We start from the raw sequence: 25237 nt of genomic DNA on the forward strand, positions 1-25237 counted from the left end.
GTTATATGCACCAATTATTGGTCCTTTACACAGGCCATTGGTGATTATCTGGCAGTGTAAATGTACCGCCAATAACCCAAATGAACAAGTCATTAGTGCGTTCGTTGGGTAATCCAATCGTTCGTGCGCACACAAAAATCGACGTTTGCCGGCAGCAGATCATGCTGTGTAAACACAATCTGCAGTCGCCAAACAACGAGTCTGTATGGGGAAGAGCAATGATAATCGCAACCGCTCCTTCCCTATACGCTGAAGGAGATTGCTGCTTGTAAGGCAAATGCATCGGTCTCCTCCACCAGCGAGCAGCAGACTTCCTTCCCGACAACCTGCTGCTCTGTCATCCTGTGTAAAGGGACCTTCAATGTATAAACAGTGTTTGTTTTTTAAAATGCAACTTAAAGGTGTATTTTCATATTAAAGGGGTTTTCCCACACTAGCCAATTATCATCATCAAAAAGATGGGCAATACTTTTCCGATCACTGAGGGGCCCCACTTGTGGGAAACCAAATTATCCCTAGAACAGGCTTACCAGCCCCCTTTTCCTTCCACACCAAATAATCTCAGTAAAGAGAACTTGGAAAGGAACAGAGATTGTGCAGTTGTGCGGCTGCTAAACTTTAAGTCCATGGGACTGATAGACAGCTGAGTACAGCAAAATGACATTTACAGTATGAATTATACAGTGGATAAGTGATATTTGTAAATTGAGACAACCCCTTTAAGCATTTGTGGCATGTTCACAGGAAAAACTTCATACAAATGTTTTTGAAAGGTTTTCTTGGGTTATTCTCATGGGTTTCAATACTGGTCATGCCATCTGCATTGAGCTTCATTACAGATGTGTGAAATCAGCTTAAATTAGACATTGGAAGATCCAAAAAAAGTCCACATCACTATGTTCACCTATGCAGACGGCTTACAGAAAATACAGATTGAGAATGCATGAATATTGATGTCAATGTAATCATAAGCAATGCAAGTTGAGGAGATTTACTAAACAAACTAGAATTCAGGAGAAATCCACATTAAGTCCATCAGCTCCCCAGATGACAGAAAAGAAATAATCGACTGGCAGCTAGTAGAACATGCCAGCTCTGTACACAAAAAATAAAAGAAATCCATATTTTTAATAAAGCCCAATTGAAAAAAAAATTAAGTACAAGGCAATAATATTTTTTTGTTTACATAGCCTTTAAGAGTGTTTTCCAGTTTCATAAAAAAAAAAAATGTAATCTGTCCATAGCAGCTAAAAAAAATTTTTGTCCATCATGTCTCTGTTTTTTATGTCAGCACTTTCCTTCCCATTTTAACATCAGTGCACCCCTGGCAAAATGTTTGCACGCATCTTGTTTACTTCAGCTTTCTGCTGGGTTTTCTAACCAGACCCAGCATGTTTTGCGCTGCAGTGTTTCACAGGGCTTGCTCCATCTAGCTAATATCCAGAGGAAAGGTGCAAGGGGACGAGGCTACTGCAGAGGGAATAGGGCGGCAGGCAGAGTAAGGCATGTTAAAAATTATATAGCAAAGCACTTCATCTGAAAAGGATTTTTGGGCAGCAAACATATACTTCTGCAAATTCCATTCAAACAAAAGTAACTAATTTGCAGTCGCAGAAAAAAAAGCTGTCACGCACCCTACGACCCTAAATTTACATTGATAGTATGCATAAACGTGGGACACCGTCCCTATTTAGACCTTAAAGCGATCCTCTCACCATAAAATGTAGTGCAGTTTTCAGGCAGCATGTTGTAGAGCAAGTTTTGTGGTAGAAGAGTCCTCAAAACTTGTATACATTTAAAGAGAGTCTGTCAACACTTCTGACCATGCTAAAGTACCGATAGCACTAGGTACAGACTGAAGAGCCGTACAAACATACCTTTTGTGGATAGTTATCATGAGGAGTTGTATGAATATTAACTTTCATTTTGTCAAATTCTGCTTCCTCAAGTGCCAAAGTCGGGGGCTTCACTGTGAAGTAATGTCTTCCCTTCATAGATCTTCTTTTACAACCGCTCCCCCTGTGAAATGTAGTTGAAGGTTGGAGCGGTCACTCACAGGGGAGGGTTTGTGAAGCAGCTCAATACAGAGCAGATCACAGCAAAGCCCCGCACTGGGCACTTGAGAGAGCAGAATTTGGTAGAATAAAACAGTGTTTCCCAACCAGTGTGCCTCCAGCTGCTGCAAAACTACAACTCACACTACTAATTCCATTTGTAGTGTTCAGCTCTCCCCTAATCTCTTTATATACTCATTCAACCTTCTACCAATCTTCTCCCCCAAAACAGCTGCATTAAGGTGAGCCCATCCCTACAATAGAGTCTGTAGCTGAAAGTTGGCCCAGTTCTCCAGGAACTGAAACCTCTCCTTGCTACACCAGGTCTTGAGCCACTTGCTTACCTCCCTAATTACCCTCTGCCTTTCAGGTGTGGTTCTTGGTACAGGAAGTACTTCAGAAAATACTACCTTTGAGGTCCTTACCCAAATCTCTGACATCATTTTAAGGAGGGTCCACTTACTTCTAACATTGTCATTGCGGCAGTAGTGTTCTCCCTGAACTAACATTCCTCTCATCTACCAACCTTGTTAAGTGTTTGGCATGTGTCAGATCAGGGCTCCCTGCCATTCTTCCCTCTACTCTTCTGTTACCCAGCTAGCTACCACACTTTCCTGATTCTCCATCTATCTCAGCGTTAAAATTCACTCGTTTAGATACAGGCTCTGGGATTCCAAACGTGCAATTTGTTCACATTCTGCAAAAATAAAATAAAAAATGATGCACCCTCAAGCAGCTGTTCCAGGACTGCATACATTTCACACGATGTACACTGGACTGCCTTGTCAATAATGAAGCAGACTTGCTAATGGGGATTACACCAGAAAAGAGAAAAATACAATAATACAATGTAATGAAGTGGTAAACAATTGATTTAATTTAGTCCCCTACTAAACTCCCTGAATCTAAAGTCACTTATCTTAAGTCACACACTTAAAAGGGTTTTATAGGACTTTAATATCAATGACCTATCCTCTGTGAGCACCCCAGCCTTCTCTGTGCTTACCAAGCACAGCTCCATACGTTGTATAGCGTCTGTGCTTGGTATAAACTCAGCCCCATTCACTTCTATGGGGCTGAGCTGTGCCTAGGCCACATGACCGATAAACGTGTTGTCAGTTGTCTACGAAAAGCTGCGAGAAGGCTGTGGTGATCGTGTAAGCACCGCTGCCTTCAAGAACAACTGGGTTCTGGGTATCGGACCACACGGATCTTATTGTTGATGAATCCTGAGGATTATACCTTCAACACACACACACACACTTGTGAACAAATACTCACATGCTCCCAAACTCTGCTTATATAGCTGCCCTTCCCAGACAACTCCAAACAAGATTGCTTCAGTGCAGAGCCACACAGAAAATATGTAAAATGCATGAAACAGGTACTACAAAATCTGCAAAATCAATCTAAAATCGCCACATGTATAATAGCCCAGTTTGCATAGGGAGCTTCACCACTCCCATGGCAATCACAGGAAAAGTTCAATATGCAAACCTTGGATTACTTTTAACCTCTTGGTATAGCATATGATATACCGAGCTTCTTAATTCATATTCACGAACCGCAAGTAGTTCATCTTCATATTGTTTTTTTATTGAGTATTTCCAAAATACAATATGTTCAATAAACGTATCCCCTCTAACGTATCTCCCCTAACTCATGCGTGAGGGAGAATAAGTTCTGGCATATATAGTAGAACCATATACCAGTAAATACATACTATAAATATCATATAAAAATACATAGTTATACCTGCATAATATGAAAATACTTAACTCCTTAAAGACACAGCCATATTTCACCTTAAGGACCAGGCCATTTTTTGCAAATCTGACCAGTGTCACTTTAAGTGGTGATCACTTTAAAACGCTTTGGCTTAGGCTAGTTTCACACTAGCGTTCGTCGGTCCGCTCCTGAGCTCCGTTTGAAGGAGCTCACGAGCGGACCCGAACGCCTCCGTCCAGCCCTGATGCAGTCTGAATGGAGCGGATCCGCTCAGACTGCATCAGTCTGGCGGCGTTCAGCCTCCGCTCGCCTCCGCACGGACAGGCGGACAGCTGAACGCTGCTTGCAGCGTTCAGCTGTCCGCCTGGCCGTGCGGAGGCGAGCGGATCCGTTCAGACTTACAATGTAAGTCAATGGGAACGGATCCGCTTGAAGAGGTCACCATATGGCTCAATCTTCAAGCGGATCCGTCCCCCATTGACTTTACATTGAAAGTCTGAACGGATCCGCTCAGGCATCTTGCGCACTTAGAAAATTTTCTAAGTTATTAATGCAGACGGATCGGTACTGAACGGAGCCTCCGTCTGCATTAATATGATCGGATCCGTTCAGAACGGATCCGATCAAGCGCTAGTGTGAAAGTAGCCTTATCCAGGCCATTCTGAGATTGTTTTTTCGTCACAAATTGTACTTCATGACACTGGTAAAATGAAGTCCAAAAAATTCATTTTTATTTATAAAAAATAAAAATTTACCAAAATTTTGGAAACATTTGCAAATGTCCAAGTTTCAATTTCTCTACTTCTATAAAACATAATAATACCTCCCAATATAATTACTTTACTTTCTCCATTTCATATGTCTACTTCATGTTTGGATCATTTTGGGAATGACATTTTAGTTTTTGGGGACGTTACAAGTAGGGATCGACCGATTATCGGATTTACCGATATTATCGGCCGATATTCAGGATTTTGAACGTTATCGGTATCGGCATTTATTTTGCCGATATTCCGATAACGTCCTGGGAACACAGATCGCGCTGCTGACAGCGCTCTCCGTGTTCCCTCAGCAGCAGCACAGGGGAGAAGGAGCAGTGTCTCCTCCCCCTGTGCTGCTGCTGCCGCTCCAGCCAATGGGAGGACAGGGGACAAGAGGAGGGGAGGAGCTATGGCCACTGCGCCACCAATGAAGCTTAATCTCACATTAATTCATATACAGGAGGCGGGAGCTGCAGGATCACATAGCCGCTCCCGGCCTCTGAGCTGTAGCTGCGATCTGCGGTAGTTAACTCCTCAGGTGCCGCGGATCGCAGCTACCGCTCATAGAGGTCGGGAGCCGGCTATGTGATCCTGCAGCTCCCGCCTCCTGTATGTGAATAAATTAGAGATTAAGCTTCATTGGTGGCGCAGTGCGCCCCCCCAAGCCCCCCAATATTAGGCATTGGTGGCGCAGTGCGCCTCCCCCCCAAGCCCCCCCAGTATTAAGCATTGGTGGCGCAGTACGCCCCCCCTCCCCCCAGTATTAAGCAGTGGTACGCCCCCCCTCCCCCCAGTATTAAGCAGTGGTGCGCCCCCCCCCACCCCAGTCGCAGTGCGCCCCCCACAGGATTCCCACTCCCCTGCTCCTCCGATCGGAGCCCCAGCAGTGTAATGCTGGGGCTCCGATCAGTTACCATGGCAGCCAGGACGCTATTGAAGCCCTGGTTGTCATGGTAAGCTCCATGCTGCTGTGTGCACAAAGCACAGAGCAGCAGGGACAGTGTGAGCTCCTATTCACCCTGATAGATCTCTATCAGGGTGAATAGGACAAGGGTTCTAGTCCCTAAGGGGGCTAAAAGTTAGTTTAAAAAAAAAAAAAAGTAATAAAAATAAAAAACACCAAAATATTAAATATAAATGAAAAAGAAAGATTTACAAAAAAAATAAAAATACACATTAACAATAAACATTAATTTTCAGCATATTTGTGGGAATTTTAATATTTTTTTCAAAAATGAAAATTCCCAGAATATCGGTATAAATTATCGGCTATCGGCCTGAAAGTTCACAAATTATCGGTATCGGCCCTAAAAAATCAATATCGGTCGATCCCTAGTTACAAGGCTTAGAAGTTTAGAAGCAAATCTTGAAATTTTTCAGAAATGTCCAAAAACCCAATTTTTAGGGTCCAGTTCAGGTCTAAAGTCACTTTGTGAGGCTTACATAATAGAAACCACCCAAAAATTACCCCATTCTAGAAACTACACCCCTTAAGGTATTCAAAACTGATTTTACAAACGTCGTTAACCCTTTAGGTGTTCCACAAGAGTTAATGGCAAATGGAGATAAAAAATTCAGAATTTTGATTTTGGGGCAAATTTTTCATTTTAATCCATTTTGTTCAGTAACAAAGCAAGGGTTAACAGCCAAACAAAATGCTATATTTATTGCCTGATTCTGTAGTTTGCAGAAACACCCTATTTGTGGCCGCAAACTACTGTACGGACACACGGTACTGCGTAGAGGGAAAGGTGCGTAGAGGGAAAGGTGCGCCGTGTGGTTTTTGGAAGGCAGATTTTGCTGGACTGGTTTATTTACACCATGTCCCATTAGAAGCCCCCCTGATGCACCCCTAGAGTACAAACTCCATAAAAGTGACCCCATTTTCGAAACTACGGGATAAGGTGGCAGTTTTGTTGGGACTATTTTTAGGGTACATATGATTTTTGGTTGCTCTATATTACATTTTTGTGAAGCAAGGTTACCAAAAATAGAAATGTTGAAATTTCATCTCCATTTGCCATAAACTGTTGAGGAGCACCTAAAGGGTTAACAAAGTTTGTAAAATCAGTTTTGAATACCTTGACGGGTGTAGTTTCTTATATGGGGTAACTTTTATTGAGTTTCTACTCTAGGGGTGCATCAGGGGGGCTTCAAATGGGACATTGTGTACATAAACCAGTACAGCAAAATCTGCCTTCCAAAAACCACACAGCGCACCTTTCCTTCTGCGCCCTGCCGTTTGGTCATACAGCAGTTTACGACCACATATGGGGTCTTTCTGTAAACTGCAGAATCAAGGTAATAAATATTAAGTTTTGTTTGGATGTTAGCCCTTGCTTTGTTACTGGGGAAAAAAAAATGATTCAAATGGAAAATTTGCCCAAAAATCTCTGTTTTGGCACCTATTTTATAAAAAAAAATTTGACCACGTTCGTCTGAGGGGTTGGGTCATGGGGTATTTTTACGGACGCGGAGATACCCAATATGTCTATTTATGTTTTACACTATTATGTTTTGATAATAAAAAAACATTTTAGTATCGTCATAGTCAGTCTTTTTTTATTTTTTATTAGCCAATTATCCTCGGTAGGGGCTAATTTTTTGCGGGATGAGAAGACTATTTTAATAGCACTATTTTGGGGGGTATATGACTGATCGCTTGCTATTACAATTTTTGTGATGTAAGGTGACAAAAATACCGTATTTTTCGCCCTATAAGACGCACCGGCCCATAAGACGCACCTAGGTTTTTGGGGAGGAAAATAAGAAAAAAAATATTTTTAACCAAAAGGTGTGCTTTTGGTGGGTTTGGAACTAATGGTGGTCTGTTGGTGGCACTATTACTGGGGATCTGTGAAGGACACTGTTATGGGGGGATCTGTGGATGACGGACACTGTTATGGGGGGGATCTGTGGATGACTGACACTGTTATGGGGGGATCTGTGGATGACGGACACTGTTATGGGGGGGGGGAATCTGTGGATGACGGACACTGTTATGGGGGGGGGATCTGTGGATGACGGACACTGTTATGGGGGGGGATCTGTGGATGACTGATACTGTTATGGGGGGATCTGTGGATGACGGACACTGTTACAGGGGGGGGATCTGTGGATGACGGACACACTGTTACAGGGGGGGGATCTGTGGGTGGCACTGTTACAGGGGGGGGATCTGTGGGTGGCACTGTTACAGGGGGGGGGGATCTGTGGGTGGCACTGTTATATATGTGCTATCCACAGACCCCCCACCCCATAACAGTGGCATCCACAGCCCCCCAGCCCATAACAGTGGCATCCACAGCCCCCCAGCCCATAACAGTGGCATCCACAGACCCCCCCCCCCCTTAACTGTGCCATCCACGGATCAGCTCGCCCAAGCAACCGCCCCCCCCCCCCAACCCGCCACCGCCTCTGCCACCCCCAGTATACTAATATTAAATGTCTTATTCAATTAAAATGTATTAGATATGCCCCCTCACTCCTAAATTCCTAATGGTACCTTACATCCTATTCCTAGCTTCTGTAATGCAGGCAGGGCGGCCGGCGCGTCACTCGCTGACGTCACTTGCCTGCGCCGCCTGCTTCATTCATAAAGTAGGCGGCGCAGGCACGTGACATCAAGGAGTTACGCTGCCGCCCGTCCGGCCTGCATTACAGAACCTAGGAATAGGATGTAAGGTACGATTAGCAATTTAGGAGTGAGGGGGCATATCTAATACATTTTAATTGAATAAGACATTTAATATTAGTATACCGGAGCAGCGGGGCTATAGTACATTGATTGCACCGCCCCGCCGCTATTCCCGGCCCCCAGCTCCTCCTCCCAGTCTCTCCCCCGGCCCCCGCTCACTCTACATCGCATCCAGCGATGTTAAATCAGCATTCGCCCCATAGGACGCAGGGGCATTTCCCCCCGATTTTTGGGAGGGGGAAAAGTGCGTCTTATGGGGCGAAAAATACGGTACCTTTTTTTTTACCTAATAGGTCTACTTTTTATTTATTTTAGTTTTACTAAATAATATTTTTGAAAACTTTTTTTTAGTTTTAGTGTCTCAAGTCTGAGAACCATAGTTTTTTTTTATCCGATTGTCAGTGGCTAAATTGGGGAAGGGGAACATAAATTTAGTACTACATGGAAGTGTGGTGTTCCCTGAAGCAACCAATAATGCAGAGGCCCGGATGATCAGGGCACGTGTCCTTCCGTATCCCCCTCCTGTGGCGCACACTGCACCATTTTTGGGTCCGTCCCTTCTTTCCAGTATGGGGGACCACACCTGGAAAGTGTTGGCCAGGGACGATCCGGGCGCCTCCAGTTCCCGAGGTACTCCGGCCTGCTCTTTCCCGGTCAGAAAAGATCAGGTCCTTGAGGATGTGGTGATGGTGAGTACAATAAAGGAATTCAAGAGGGGCCTGGATGTATTTCTGGAGTGTAATAATATTACAGGCTATAGCTACTAGAGAGGGGTCGTTGATCCAGGGAGTTATCTGATTGCCTGATTGGAGTCGGGGAGGAATTTTTTATTCCCCTAAAGTGGGGAAAATTGGCTTCTACCTCACAGTTTTTTTGTCTACCTCTGGATCAACTTGCAGGATGACAGGCCGAACTGGATGGACAAATGTCTTTTTCAGCCTTATGTACTATGTTGCTAACTTAAATCTGAATTATTCACCAACATTAATACTTCACATTCTATTTGATCTACTTTATTACCTAAAAACTCACTGAGGTGTCATATTTTATCAATACTAGCCTTCATATTACTCCCATACATTAGAAAATCATTTGCAAACGGAGTGTTTTATCTCCTTCCCTCTGAGCTAAACTCCTTAAATATGCAGCAATTACCTTTTTTTTTTTTTACTGCCTGCCTTCCTGGAGTCATAATTGTTCCCTTCTCCTAGCAACATGAGGGCTTGTTTTTTGCGGTGCTTTCTAATGGCACCATTTATTGCATATTATGTAGTGGGAAACTTTTTTTGGCTTTTATAGCATTCCCTCCTTATCTGTTAAAGGGCTTCTGTCACCCCACTAAAGTGATATTTTTTTTTTGGGTTAGTGAAATTAGTTATATTGCGATATATGACAATATAATTGTGTTACTTACTTTGATCCAGCAGTTTCTGCAAAAAACGAAGTTTTATAATATGTAAATTCGGTGTCTACCAGCAAGTAGGGCGGCTACTTGCTGGTAGCTGCTGCAGAAATCCGCCCCCTCGTCGTGTTGATTGACAGGGCCAGCCGGGATCTCCTCCTCCGGCCAGCCCTGTGTCGGCATTTCAAAAATCGCGCGCCTGTGTTGATTCGGCGCAGGCGCTCTGAGATGAGGAGGCTCGTCTCCTCAGCACTCCCTCAGTGCGCCTGCGCCAATGACGTCTTCTATTTCGGTGAGGTCATCGGCGCAGGCGCACTGAGGGAGTTCTGAGGAGACGAGCCTCCTCATCTCAGAGCGCCTGCGCCGAATCAACACAGGCGCGCGATTTTTGAAATGCCGACACAGGGCTGGCCGGAGGAGGAGATCCCGGCTGGCCCTGTCAATCAACACGACGAGGGGGCGGATTTCTGCAGCAGCTACCAGCAAGTAGCCGCCCTACTTGCTGGTAGACACCGAATTTACATATTATAAAACTTAGTTTTTTTGCAGAAACTGCTGGATCAAAGTAAGTAACACAATTATATTGTCATATATCGCAATATAACTAATTTCACTAGCCCAAAAAAAAAAAAAAAATCACTTTAGTGGGGTGACAGAAGCCCTTTAACTTCATTCTTCAGGTTAGCATGATGACAGCCATAATTCATTTTTATAGTTTTTCTTGTGTTTTAATACTAAAAAAAATATAACTTTTTTATATCTATGTCATGATTTGTTGAGTATTGAGTTGTTTTTACTGATACCACTGGAATGTGCCTTACTTTCTGATCACTATTTTTTCAGTCTTGACCAAATCGTCCATTTTGATTTTTTCCCACTACACCGTTCACCATACGGTTCAAGTATATATTTTTTTAATTGCTCCTTTTTAAAATGGAAAAAGGGGGTCGGTTCTTTTATATCTTTAGTTTTTAAATATTTTACATTTTAAGACCCTAAAAGGGACTTTAACACGTTTGTCTGATCTCTTTTCCCATAGACTGAAATCATTTAACATTGAAGACTATGGGAGAATCGGTGTGCTACTACCAAGCCCTGCCACCAGCTGGGCCTGATAGGAACTTTACTATGACAGGCCTCTGAGTCATCAGAAGGCCAGAACCTGTCACAGCAACTTAACAGCTCCCACGAGGGGATCAGACAGGAAGACTCATCTGTGCCTTTGGACACCTACATAAATTATAAATTAAGTCCAAAAATTTGCCCTTAGGGCTCTTTCACACAAGAGTGTCCCTTGTGGGAATCATACTCCGTGTGAGAGAGGGGTCATGCGTTCTGGACTGTGTGTGACTTTATGCTACAGAATCATACCAACAGCTTTATGTCAGTAGGATTCTGTTACAGAAAGGTCACGCAGAGGCACACAGCATTATCAATCATGATAAGGGCTCATGCACACAAACGTATTTTCTTTCCTCTTCTGTTCCGTTCTTTTGGCAGACCGTATGAGGAACCATTCACTTCAACGGGTCCGCAAAAACAACAGAAGGTAATCCGTTCGCATTCTGTTTCCGCATTTTCGTTCCACAAAAAAGTAGTGCATATCCTATTTTGTCCGGTTCGAGGCCCCATTCAAGTCAATAGGTCCGCAAAAAATACGGAACGCACATGGAACACATTCGTATGTCAAATAATAATAATAATAATAATAATTATGTGCCTGGCTATTTGCTGTAGGGCATTGACAACATCTTGATGTTTGGTCTTGACAGCATTTACAGACATTGACAAAACAATTTGTAAACTTCCGTTAAAGAAAAACCCACAATGGTCAATGAAATAATGGAAAACTGACAAAAGTGATAATTAATAAAAAAAATTAAATTTTATGTTTCAACAGAATAATGAAACTGTCCTGGACAAAAATGATGGTACCCTTAAAAATTCTGTCAGCTAGTTTTAGCATATAAAGCCCTTTACATGTGCTGCTAGATTCACAGTAGCATGTCTGTAATATGCATGTGCCATAGCTAGATATGCTTTTGTTTAGTTAGAAAAACGTTTATAAATATGCTAATTAGATCAGTAAGGAGCCCAAGGGGCTGTTACCAAAGTTTCAGGAGCCGAGCACAATCCCACATCTTCCAACTCTCCTCCCTGCTCACAGACGTCACACAGTTGAAGCGCCATAATCTTATTCTCATGCAAGACCGCTAGTGCATGCGCAGTTCATATAATGCGCCAAAAGCTGCCCCTTCCTGGTGGCCATTAATAGATGCCAATTTCTGTCCTCCTCATCCAGCTGTCTCTGATTAAGATATGGAGCAGGGGAGGTAAGATATTGCCCCCCCCGCCCCCGGACACATTTATTCTCTATGGGACTGCTGGAGATGGTGGAGAAATATGGAGCGGCACCGCGCATGCTTGACATGCGCCTACAGCAAGATGAGGTTTCCGCAGTCAGACCACCTTATATCAGTTAGTTTTCCCTTTAAAGTGGACACAGGATAACTTTACAACTTGCCATAACTCCTTTATGATGCACCAATGTTATGAAAATGTACATTTTACTGAACAACCACAGCACAAAAGTTTTTTAAAACATCTACATACTGTACTTCCAGTATTCACATAATAGTACAGTATACAAAAATGAGACCTGAAGTAACCAAATGCCCACCACACAACACAATATTGCTCTGCAATACATTGTCCAACACCTAAATGTGTGTTTTGCACCGTTTTTTTTTAAGGGGGTCAAAACAGAGGTGTATTTCTAAGGGTATGACCACACAGCGCAATTGTGTCACAGTTGCGATGTGGCCATGTTGTGGTCAAGTACTGCTGTTGCCTCTAAACCAATGTTCAGTGGGTCTGTATTGTTCATACTATCAATGCAGACTGACTATACTGTGAGGTCTTCATTAGTTAAATAAGAGGCAGCTGTGGGCTAATTGGCTCAGGGGTACTTGCCCGCAGCACAGCCGCTTCCTGAACGGTGTATCCTAAGGCGACATTAAACTTCTCGAGTAGCACAGCCTTGTGCCTAACTTCTTAGACATGAGACAGATCAAATGGTCATGACATCAAAAAGGTCAGATGTGGCCTGACCATAGACCCCACAGGGAAATTTCCCGATCGGCTGATGCCCAGAGGGCCACTGGAGTCCTCCACACTGCCTCTGGCCGGGTACCTACTACTAGGGGAACTATAAGGGTCATTATTAGAGAATGTCCAGGCAGCATACAAAAGGTAGGGCAGGCTTTGTGTTGTGGGCCACTTCTTACCTCCTAAGCCACCCTACTCCATATTGGAGACAAATGGACGAGGAAAGAATGTGGCAGCTATTGATGTCCATCACAGAGGGAGAGTTTCTGGGGACATATTTTGTGCTGCATTGTGGTATTTGGTTCTGTGGGATGGTATTCTGTGCCGCAATATGATACTGCTGACCCTGTGAACTTGTATTGGTCTCATCTACATGTGTTGTGAGACCTTCTGTCAGTTTTGACCCACCTACAACATTGTGGCAAATTTTAGTTATTTTCCAAGGTCATTTTAAGTTCTCAGTCTGCCCCTGTCAAAGGTCCTTTATTCTACTAGGATCTAGTATCTACCGAGGTAGAGTGTAACAGACTTCCAAAGGATATGGTAGTCTAGGGCCACACAGTGAATGTTTTGTATTGTATGGTATCACAGTGTTGAGAGAGAGGTAAGTATACACATGGCAGTCTGCCCTGGGTAGAGGTGACTCGCAAGGCTGTGTATGAGTCAACGGGAAAAAAAAAAACAAAGCAGCCTTTTTTTTTATTGTTGTGGTGTTCATCCCATAGGATACATTTATATTTTAATAGGGAATTTTGGGGAGCAGTGATGTCAATGATCTTTATTTTCATGATTTGAACTTTTATTTTTTAATTTTTTTACTTTTACACTATAGTTATCAAGGGCAATTTAACATGCGGTTGTCTCACTGTTTCTGACATAACACTGCAGCCTATGGGAAATGTATTATGTTCCTAAATGAACTTGGCTATGACACACCACAGAGCCTTCATGGATCCCAAAGCCATCATAGCAACTGAATTTCCTCCAATCTCAGCGCAAGGGAACCTTTTAGGGGTTAAAAGTCCATGATTGGTGTTATCCCTGATCAGAAACCATGCAGCCGGATGCCAGCTGTTATACACAGCAGATACCCATACAGAGGTGGGCGCTATCTTTAAACCCCAGACATCCACTGTGAATGTACAGCGCTCGTCCTTAGGGGATTAAAGGCTATGTATATCTTCGGAGTAAATTTTTTTTTTATGATTGCATATCACTCATTTTTGGCTAAAAAATCTTTTTTCCAGTTGGTCTTTATTAAAAATATTGAGCTGTTCTGTCACAAAGGGTTTATTGTTTTTCTAGCTGTGTGACTGGTACTTTCACTCTCACTTTGTGCCGGTCATCTAATAAACCTTATCTTACTAAGTAGTTATAAACACTTATTTAAGCCACATTCCTATCAGTAAGAACTGAGCTATAAGGCTACTTTCACACTAGCGTTCGGGTGTCCGCTTGTGAGCTCCGTTTGAAGGGGCTCACAAGCGGCCCCGAACGCATCCGTCCAGCACTAAAGCATTCTGAGTGGACGCGGATCCGCTCAGAATGCATCAGTCTGGCAGCGTTCAGCCTCCGCTCCGCTCAGCAGGTGGACACCTGAACGCTGCTTGCAGCGTTTGGGTGTCCGCCTGGCCGTGCGGATCCGTCCAGACTTACAATGTAAGTCAGTCAATGGGGACGGATCAGTTTGAAGATGACACAATATGGCTCAATCTTCAAACGGATCTGTCCCCCATTGACTTTCAAGTAAAGTCTGGACGGATCCGTTCAGGCTACTTTCACACTTAGAATTGCAGGTGGATCCGTTCTGAACGCAAGTGTGAAAGTAGCCTAATGAGTATTTCTAACGGTAGAGAGCATAGATAAGGAGTTTGTCTGCTCCTGGTCTTATGGAAAAGACTGAAAATCTAAAAGTTGCTAATAGAGCATGTCAGCTCTGTACAGCAAAAAGGACGACATATTTTCAATAAAATTCATTTTTTTTTTTAGCTCAAAACAAGCATATCATTAAATTTAAAAAATGTGTAAGGCTTCAAACAAGAAGAACCTCTAGTTCTAACAAATATCCAATGTTACTTTAAAAGACAAAGGCCAATCTCTGGATTAAAGCTCCATTTCCAAAAATCTGGTAACCAAAACTTGTAATAAAACAACATTTATTACTGAAAGGGATATAACGCCATGGGAAGTTTGAAACAAAGAACAGGTCTGAAAATGAATGAAGGAATAAATCATTTTTATCTTGTTAAAGGAGTACATAGATTATAAAAAGGTTTTCCCTGCATGATCAAAGCTAGAAACAGTTTTAATGGAGCGGCAGTCAAGCATGTACCCTGCTTCTCTCTTATTGTTGCCAATAGCTCTGGAAAAAGAGCAGGTCAACCACAAAGATGGAGTCTGGGGAAATTTACTCCAAATTACTCCATTTTATGAGAATGTCCTGGGTGTTCTGGATAGCTATAGAAGTCCCCAATGCAAGGGTTAATGCGGCCAACACTGCCAAATGATGCACACCGCTGTTGCTGTCAGTTCAATACATTTTGAAAATGAGAGGCACCACCCCTGCAGAACTAACGGTCAGTTCAAATTTCTCCTCATTGCGCAGTGAAGATGAACAGGATTAGGATGGTGACTCCTAGTTTAGTAATTAGTTAGGGTACCTGTGGTAGAGCCTCCATGGATCAGACTTTTATCCACTATCCGGTGGATGTCCATTTTTGGAAACCCCTTTAAGGTAACGATAAATACTACAAAAACAATTCATACATATGGAAATGACATTTTTATTGTGTCATTCAGTAACAAACCATCCATATTTCACTTACAATTTATTTGAAAAGGGGTAATCCCATCAAAGACAATGGGGGCATATTGCTAGGGAACCGCACCTAAAACGGGAATGGAGCGGGGAGAGCTGTGGCTGGAGGACCCTGGATTTCTCGTGGTCCGTCCACCACCAAGTGCTGCTTACATAAAAGTGAATGGGAGTGCACTGAGCACGCGCGGCCACTGCTCCCATTCATTTCTATTGGGCAGACGGAAATAGCAGAGCCAGCGCTCGGCTATTTTTGGTGGCACCATAGAAATGAATTGAGGGTGGCTGCGCATGCGCAGTACACCCTCCTTTTGTTTCCCCACTCCATTCTCATTGTAGGTGCGGGTCCCAAAGGTGGGATCCGCACCTATCAGACAATGGGGGCATATCCTAGCGATATGCCCCCATTGTCTGTCATGGGATTACCCCTTTAAAATACTTAACCTGCATCAAACAGCTCCCCAAAAAGGTTACTTTTCTTAACTGTTAACAAAGTGTCAAATTGACAAATGTTACATTGCACTGCATCATTTGGGTCTCTATGGCAATTAATACTTCCCAGCTTATGTCAACAAAAAAGAAAAAACAAAACAATCAGCTGTAAACAAATACATTTTTTGAGGAAAAGGAGACAGTTCAAAAGATAAAGCATACTTATGTTTCTAAGTTTTGTGAAGATTGAAAAAAATAAATAAAAAAAAGAAGCATACACTACATAAATCCACTGGCTTCTTATAACCAACTCCAGGAGCACAAAAGATCTAAAGATCTTTAGCAAAAAGGACACAAAACACGAGTGCAAACAAGTCATCAAAATAGGGATCAGCAACCTTTGGCACTTAATTACTTGTGATTAGACACTAAAGTGTCTTAGGAAATTTACTTTAGCAATACTAGTAGGAATACTAAAAATTGCGAATCCCCAAATTACAACGAAACAAATTTACAACATAAATGTAAGAAACAGAAAAAGCAAACAACACCAATCTAATAGTGATACTACTTCCAGGCACAGCATGCGTCAAGAAACATGAAGGAGTTATCCTATAACGGTACACTAAAGACAAAGAGACAGCACATATACTAATACAGAAAATGTGATCATCAGAAGAGTTACAAGAAGGAAGAATATGAAGATGGCTGAAGATTAAAGAAAACCAGAACATACCAAATCTAGAACAGAGATTGCTGGCACAGCAGTCTGGTGCAGATAGCAAAGAGGAGAGGGGGAAAATATGCTAAGTGACATAATATTCAACTTCTGATTTCATAAGACAAATCCTCTATTTTGCGTTCAGCCATTAGTGTCCATGCAAGGTCATACAGTTATTTCTTTTAGTTTAAAGGGTCACAACATATAAAATACCAGTAGGAATAAGTTATGTTAAAAAGGAGAGAAATATCAACTTTGATTTCATTCTGAGAGAAAAATATTTGTTTTGACCAGTAGATAACAGTTTATTATTAACCACATTTCTGCTACCACTGGAGGTTCTAAAGGGAACAGCCACAAGATATCTGGGCAAATTCTGCACTAAATTGTGAGGATTTTTTTTTGCAGATTTTGGTGCAGATTTCCCAGAGATTTCACACTATGACTTGCAAGGCGCGATATCTGTTCAGGAAAACCACAACATAAATTGACATTGTGCAGATTTAAGAACCTGTAGAAATACACATTACAAGTAAGCTAGAACAAAGTACTTTCTAAGTTACACTACACAATACTAAAGTAAAATTTAGCTCCATCATTTGTAACAGGTAAAACATTTAGGGTGCCTTCACGCATTGCAGAAAATTAGTTCCACCCATTTGAATAGGGTTGTATTGGTGGAAAGCATATAGATTTCTGAAAGCTCCACTCAGATGAATGGAATTCACTTTCAGTCACAGAAATATTCATATTCACTATATAGCAATAAATAGTGCAGTTTTAGTATGGATTTGATGTGGATTTTCTGCTTACAAATCTGCACTGTGTGCAGCGAGGTTGAAGCCATATGTGGCATCCCGCAGAAAATCTCCAGCATTTACAGTAGCAGAAACGTGGATATCAAAAAATAAAATAAAACTAGAGATGCTGCAGAAGGGTTTCATAATGAAATCTGCACATAACATACAGTGCATATCTGAAATCTGCATAATGCCAATTTATGCTGAGGATTTCCACCGCAGATTTCACCCTTGGCTTTACAAAGATGCAACCAAATCTGCATCAAAATTTGCATGCAACTCGGATTGTGCAATATATTCTGCAGCTGATCTGTAGCAAAATCAACAGCTGATTTTCTGCTATCCAATAAGCCACAGTAAAAAAATAAATAAAAATAGTTGAGGCTCATTCAGCACAGTAAACGTGTGACAAAAACATTCAATTACTTTAAGGATTAGGCTACTTTCACACTAGCAGCAGGACGGATCCAACCTGCCGCTATTTCGCTGTGCCGCCGCTTTGTCTCTGACTATAATGGGGACGGGGCGGAGCTCCGGCGCAGCACAGCAGTGCACGGCAGAAGGCCGCTGGACTAAATGTACTGCATGTCCGACTTTTTAGTCCTGCGGCCATTATAGTTAATGGGGACGGAGCGTGGGTCCGGCGAAATAGCAGCAGGACGGATCCGGCAGGGTGAACAGCCTGTCGGATCCGTCCTGCCGCTAGTGTGAAAGCAGCCTTAGATGATTTTGCTTGCAGCAAAGATAAAGTTAACGCTGCTAAACTTTTCCTCAACTTGTGCTCATTCAAGCTGACATAAGAAAACCCTTAGGGCCGCTTCACACGAGCGGATGCCGTGCGTGGCATCCGCTCCGTGAAAGAGTGCCAAGACCCGCTGCAGACTGCAGAGGCACGGAGCAGTAACATGACTGTTAATGCTCCGTGCCTCTCTGTTATCTTTTTACTTCGAAATCACAGTTGTCACTGTGATTTCGAAGTAAAGAGATCACAGAGAGGCACGGAGCATTATCAGTCATGTTACTGCTCCGTGCCTCCGCAGTCTGCAGCGGGTCTTGGCACTCTTTCACGGAGCGGATGCCACGCACGGCATCCGCTCGTGTGAAGCGGCCCTTAGCGGCAAGTACAGAGCTTTTTCACCCAGTGTAGAATTAACCTAAGGGGAGGGTTAAAGGTGGGCTCCAGTTCTTTTATTGCCTTGTATGCTGCCACCATCTGGTGAGATTAGTGCAGGCAGCAGGTAGATGATCTCCAAGATACACCATACAAGCTGAGCAATCTACAGCTTGTGTCACCCGACCATGGTCACCTCCTTTACATTACCCTATACAAGAGCACATATGCGTTTTACGTGAAACAGATTGTCTGGTATTGCAGATCACCACTTTTAGGTGCTTATTAACATTTTCATACTAAAGATCCTGACTAATATTTAAATGGTTTTATTCACATTGAAAAAATTTTGTGCACACAGAGTTTCTTTTTCAATATGCATGTTCCAATGGATATGTATTAATAGTATTTGCAGCCCACTGAGTTGAAAAATGAATGCACTGTATTTCCATAGTTCACATGTGCAATAAGGACCATTGTGTGAAAAATATAATGGGCTCTAGAAATCTGTCAATAATACGCAATAATTCTGCCATCTGGATGCCTCCACTTTATACCCTTGTTATGCCATCACTGTCCCTGTGTGGCACTCTGCTTCCTGTATGGCCATTGTGCAACACACACAATGGGATGTAGAAAACGGTTGGTAGCTATTTCTTTCATTTTTCATAAACCAAATAAAAAATGCAGAAGTATTTGCAGCATGATAATCCTCCCAGGGAAGAAGACATGGATCTTTTTCTGCCTGTCAGTTCAGTTTTTATTTTATTTTATATTTTCAATGGTTTTATGTATTTTTCTCCCTCCATAACTACAACGTAGAAAAAAATAAATAAATAAATAAATATTAGGGCTATCAGTATAAAAATCTCAGAAAACCCTTTTAAAGTATACAACAATAACAATAGTATACAACAATAACAAGCAGAAGCCTACTCCGCTCAGCTAATACTGGCATAGTACATAGGTACAGGGTACCCATATACTATGCCAAGAGTTAGTAATCGCCCAGGGAGCATAGGCAGGAGCTGCAATATGCGCTCCTGCCCGTACTCACAGCGTGTACAGAGAACAGAGTTTTAAGTGCTTTAATAAAGTATATTAGAGAGAGCTTTATTAGGGCATTAGGGACAACATATTAAACTTTTAAGTAAAGGTTTAGTCACTCTAAGTAAAAAATGATGTTGGAATGTTGAGTATCAGGTGTACCAGTATATAGAGATAATACACGCCTTGGTATTGAAACTTCAAACACCAAGAAGAAAGTCGTGGAATTATGAAATCATTACACGTTAATAATATGAAAACTATTAAAATAAGGGAAACAAAATACTCAAAATATATTGATTTATTCAGTATTGAGTGTGAGCGTCACGTGCAGAAATACATTCACTTAAATGCCCTGGGACGGAAAGAATGCAAATGAGCTCTTAACAAGCTCTGCCTCTAATCCCACCAGATGTAAGGCAGCTATCCTATAAATCAATGTTCAGCTCTTAAAATAAGCCCTGAGACATGACTTGGATATATAATAAGCCAGCACCTCATCTGCAGACAGCTGTTTTGGGGTGATTGCCCCTCATCAGTGTGGACAGAGAGTACTGGCTTAACTGGGTGAGAGGTCTGTGTCCAAGCAAAGGGGGTAACTAACTCTTCTTAGGGAGAGAGCACCTTAATCAGTGTGAGGAGACTTTTAGGCCATACATGCTCCTCTGGAATTCTGGGAGGGGAGGAATGCAAATGAGCTTTTAATAAACTGGCTTATTATATATCCAAGTCATGTCTCAAGGCTTATTTTAAGAGTTGAACATTGATTTATAGGATAGCTGCCTTACATCTGGTGGCATTAGAGGCAGAGCTTGTTAAGAGCTCATTTGCATTTCTTCCCTCCCAGAATTCCAGAGGAGCATGTATGGCCTAAAAGTCTCCTCACACTGATTAAGGTGCTCTCTCCCTAAGGAGTGTTAGCCTGAGGAATGTTCAGCCACACTGAATGCTCTCATCAAGATCCACTACAGGCAGCTCACTTTTGCAATTTCTGACCAATGATTTCCCAGATGTGATCGATGTGAGACAAGTCTGGAGACGATGCAGGCCATGGCAGCATATTTAAGCTACGCTAATGACAGTAGCATGAGTAACATGTAACCTGGTATTGACCTGTTGAAAAAAAGATTCTGAGATTCTCTGCAGAAATGGATGTGTCATGGGTTTTACAACCAAGTCAATGTAACTAAGCTGTTAAATGAAATTAAGACTAAAGGAGGTCCGGCTGCCATACATTATGCCATTCTACACAATCTCATGAGTAGGACTGGTGTGATGTTCTGTTTGGCCACATGGTCTCCAGATGAGTCTCTGGCTATTATTGCATCCGAGACAGAGGCAGGACTGAAAACTGAAGAAGTGAGAACTCCATCCCAGCCTCCATTGCAGTCTTGCTGTGCACCATGATAAACTTTGAGGATGGTGGCATGAGGTCGATTTAACACAGGTAGCTGGGCGTCTTGCTTGTAGGTTTGGGATGCAATGTTCAATTTTACTAGCAGCACAGAAAGGATCACTACGTGTAATTTTTCTAATCCGATAATCCATCTGTGCAGAGGTTAGTTTCTGTGGATTTCTTGCCGTCATTCCAGTTTGTCACTGTTCTCTCAACTACCGAAACACATGACGTTGAACAGTGCCCACATCTTGGCCTAGGCATGTAATAATGATCTGCTGGAGTGATAAACTAAGGTCTCAGTTCAAGGATTCTCTCCGTTTGCTTCAAGTGGTGATAACTGTAACTGACATGTCGATGAGCAGGAGGCATAGCATAATCCTCCCATACAACTTACTACAATTTGTGAGATTTCCTTTGCTTTCAATCAGGCTATTATGCCCATTCCACATGTCACAGATTGGAGCTAGGTGCATAAAAATGTGATCCTAGATACAACTACTACTTCCTCAATTTGCATAACCTTATGGCTTGTCCTATTTGGTGTTGCGATTTCAATGTTCATTAGTATAGTTTTGAATAAAGTGCACAAAGGGTTAATTATGCTCTAATTCCAGTCTAAGGGCTGGTTGTACTGGCGTCGCAATTGCCCCCCCTATGTTATTCATTGCCCCCCTCCCAGATTCCCCCCAAAGCAGGCCGGTGAATACTAATTAGCGCTTCCATTATGTCCATTATGAAGCGCTCATTAGTACTGAAGGACCAGGAAGCAGTAAACGCTCTGTACTTATTTCCTGGTCCTCCGCTGTTGGCTGTGCAGGGCTGCGCACAGCGTGAGGGCGCTCTGTGACCTCACGCTGTGCGTGCCAGTTCAGAGCACAGTCCACTGAGGAGAGAGAAAATTGCAGGCGGCGTCCATCCAGGAGCAGGAGAGGTAAGTGGTTTTTTATTTTATAAAAAATGTGGCTGCTGGGGGCATAATAGGGGCTAATCATGAGAGGCATAATGGGGGCTAATGAGGCATAATGGGGGCTAATGAGGCATATGGGAGCTAATAAGAGGCATAATGGCTTATAATGGGGGCTAATGAGGCATAAGGGCTGATATGGGGGCTAATGAGAGGCATGGGGGCTGATACGGGAGTGATGAGAGGCATAATGTGTCATCCACAGATCCCCCATAACAGTGCCATCCACAGATCCCCCATAACACTGCGACTGTGCACTGACGAGAGACAGAAAGAAGGGGAAAGAATCCGCGGAAGCAAGCAGAGGACGGCACAGCAGACGACTGAATAGCTTCTTTTGTAATTAAATTGTTTTATTGTAAATGTATCCCTGCATACAGCAATTCTCTCGTATTTTGGATGGACAGAGTGTCAAAATGTCAGTGGTAGAACACTGGAAAGAATATTACTGTCTAAAAGGCTGTTAGAAACACATGTGATCAGTGTCTTGGATAGTACCTTCTCAGGGGACAACCAGAAATGGTGCGATGGGTGTGACTTCCTATATCCATAGTGCTAGAATAAAGTTCTAATAAAAACATTTTCATGTGTATGATACTTTCACACTTGCGTTGTCCGGATCCGTCGTGTACTCCATTTGCCGGAATTACACTCTGGATCCGGAAAAACGCAAGTTAACTGAAAGCATTTGAAGACGGATCAGTCTTCAAAATGTGTTCAGTGTTACTATGGCAGCCAGGACGCTATTAAAGTCCTGGTTGCCATAGTAGTAGTGGGGAGCAGTATACTTACCGTCCGTGCGGCTCCCGGGGCGCTCCAGAATGACATCAGAGCGCCCCATGCGCATGGATGATGTGTGTCCATGCGATCACGTCATCCATGGGCGTGGGGCGCCCTGACGTCACTCTGAAGCACCCCGGGAGCCGCACAGACGGTAAGTATGCTGCTCCCCACCACACTTTACCATGGCAAACAGGACTTTGGTTACCATGGCTGCCAGGATGCTATTCAGAAAAAGCTAAACGCCGGATCCGGTAATGCGCCGAAACGACATTTAGCTTAAGGCCAGATCCGGATTAATGCCTTTCAATGGGCATTAATTCCGGATTCAGCCTTGCGGCAAGTGTTCAGGATTTTTGGCCAGAGCAAAAAGCGCAGCATGCTGCGGTATTTTCTCCAGCCAAAAAACGTTCCGGTCGGGAACTGAAGACATCCTGATGCATCCTGAACGGATTTCTCTCCATTCAGAATGCATGGGGATAATCCTGATCAGGATTCTTCCGGCATAGAGCCCCGACGACGGAACTTTATGACGGAACTTAACAACGCAAGTGTGAAAGAGCCCTTAGCTATATCTTTCTGTACTGACTTGTGAAATGTTTCACCACTTTTGGTCATACATTTAGATTTAATTTAGTTTTTGGGTGATTGTATCTTTTATTGTTGTTATGGAACTGATGAGTATCACCAATTTTCTCAGTGAGATGAATCTCTGAGTTGTACTTTTACCTAGTGCAATCTATCCTCTTCTACATAGTTACGCTCTGATTGCACTCAAACACACAATTGTGCAATTCTTTCAAGTAAGTAACATCTGTAATATGTTATGCTCTGATCTGTACTTCTCCCAGATGCTTCAGCAAAACATTCATCTTTCTTGGCAAACACTCACTGCACTCATACAGAAGCTTGTGTTGTACATCAGTTTCTCCTTTCATTTGTGTTTTTTGCATATATGAACCCATATTTATTGGGTCAGTTCACTAGCCTTTTAAAGATTTTACCATGCCAATTTACTGTTTTCACGCATTGTTGTATATTCGGTAATATTACTACTTTACTTGCAGGGCATAGGTATCATTTGTCAGTACTATGCACTCTTACAGCTCTGTATTTTTTGTGTTATTTACATGTATACTTCTAGATCTTTTAATGTGCAATCTGCCAGTGTGACAAATTAATGTTCACCTGTATGTTCACAGAAAATTTTACAAGGTGTATGACCTTACGTAAGGGCATTTGATCAGTGCAACCTATATTTGGCAATATTACATCAGTTTACTTTCTGTAAGGTTCCAAATTATAATGCATGGCTACTTGTAATCCCCCATAAACCAGTAGACGTGTACAGTCGTCTTAGTCTGCCAGCACTGTACGTTGTTGAATTTCCAAGCCCTCCTTACACAAACTGCTTTGCGCCTGCATCGGAAGTGTGCCTGTCTCCTGTCTACTCCTTAATTTGCTCTAAATGCCGGCTCCTTTGCTTCTCCATTCAGTGCTTGCACTTATAGGAGATAATCTCACTTTCTGTGACAACAGTATTGCTCAAGATAATGTGGAGCATTGGCAGTGTAATATCACACTGTCACTAAGCAAACTGTAGTTCATTAACATACTTCTGAACAATTGCATTCCTACTGGTGGGAAACGTTAAAGCCCTGTCCCTGGTCGCCCAGTTTTAGGTTTTGTTTTTAACTTGTATTGAATGATAAAACACAAAAGAACAAACCATTTAATGCAAAACTGCTTTGTAAAATCACATGCATCAGTTGTACATGCACAGATACAGGAGACAAAGTTTACATACTTAGGCTTCTTTCACACTGGCGTTAGGTTTGTCCGGCAGCTGCTTTTGTCTGGCCGCCTCTCGGCATGTTTCCATCTCCGTCCCGCCTCCATTACAGTGAAAGGGGCCAGGACCAGTTAGTACGGATCAGGCAGGCTGTTATCCTGCCGAAACAGCCTGCCGGACAAACACCAGTGTGAAAGAAGCATAAAACTGAGTAAGGCATTGAAAACAAAGTAGCAAAATCCAAAAGGTAATAAAAGTGGAACCTAATATAAAAAAGGTAACAGCTGACATAATGTAGAAAAAAATGTAATACTGATATCTACAGGCGCCATCAAGTATGCTGACAGAGGGACTCCAGTGACTTGAAAATCACACTGTGTGTGCATGTGTTTTGTGTGTGTGTGTGTGTGCGCGCATATATGTATGTGTGTGTGTGTGTGTGTAAGGAAAATTACACCAAAGGTTCCATATCCTATAGAATGTCTTGGAACGTTTTCTATTTTTGTATACTATCATTTCATATGGGATAATAATATTAAGACTTAGCATTTCAGATAAGGGAAAGGTGAACATCTAGACATCCATCTCAGTGCTATAGATTTGCAAGCAAAGAATAACGTTTTAGG

General features: G+C 42.5%; 1 protein-coding gene across 12 annotated transcripts in view; it reads right to left on the minus strand.

Annotated features, from left to right (window-relative positions):
* Nucleotides 1-25237, minus strand: part of AFDN (afadin, adherens junction formation factor) — a 296787-nt gene that overhangs the window by 34538 nt on the left and 237012 nt on the right. The gene's annotated exons all lie outside the window — the stretch shown is intronic.

The sequence above is a fragment of the Bufo gargarizans genome, chromosome 4 (genome assembly GCF_014858855.1).
Source record: "Bufo gargarizans isolate SCDJY-AF-19 chromosome 4, ASM1485885v1, whole genome shotgun sequence".
In the NCBI taxonomy this organism is placed as follows: domain Eukaryota; kingdom Metazoa; phylum Chordata; class Amphibia; order Anura; family Bufonidae; genus Bufo; species Bufo gargarizans.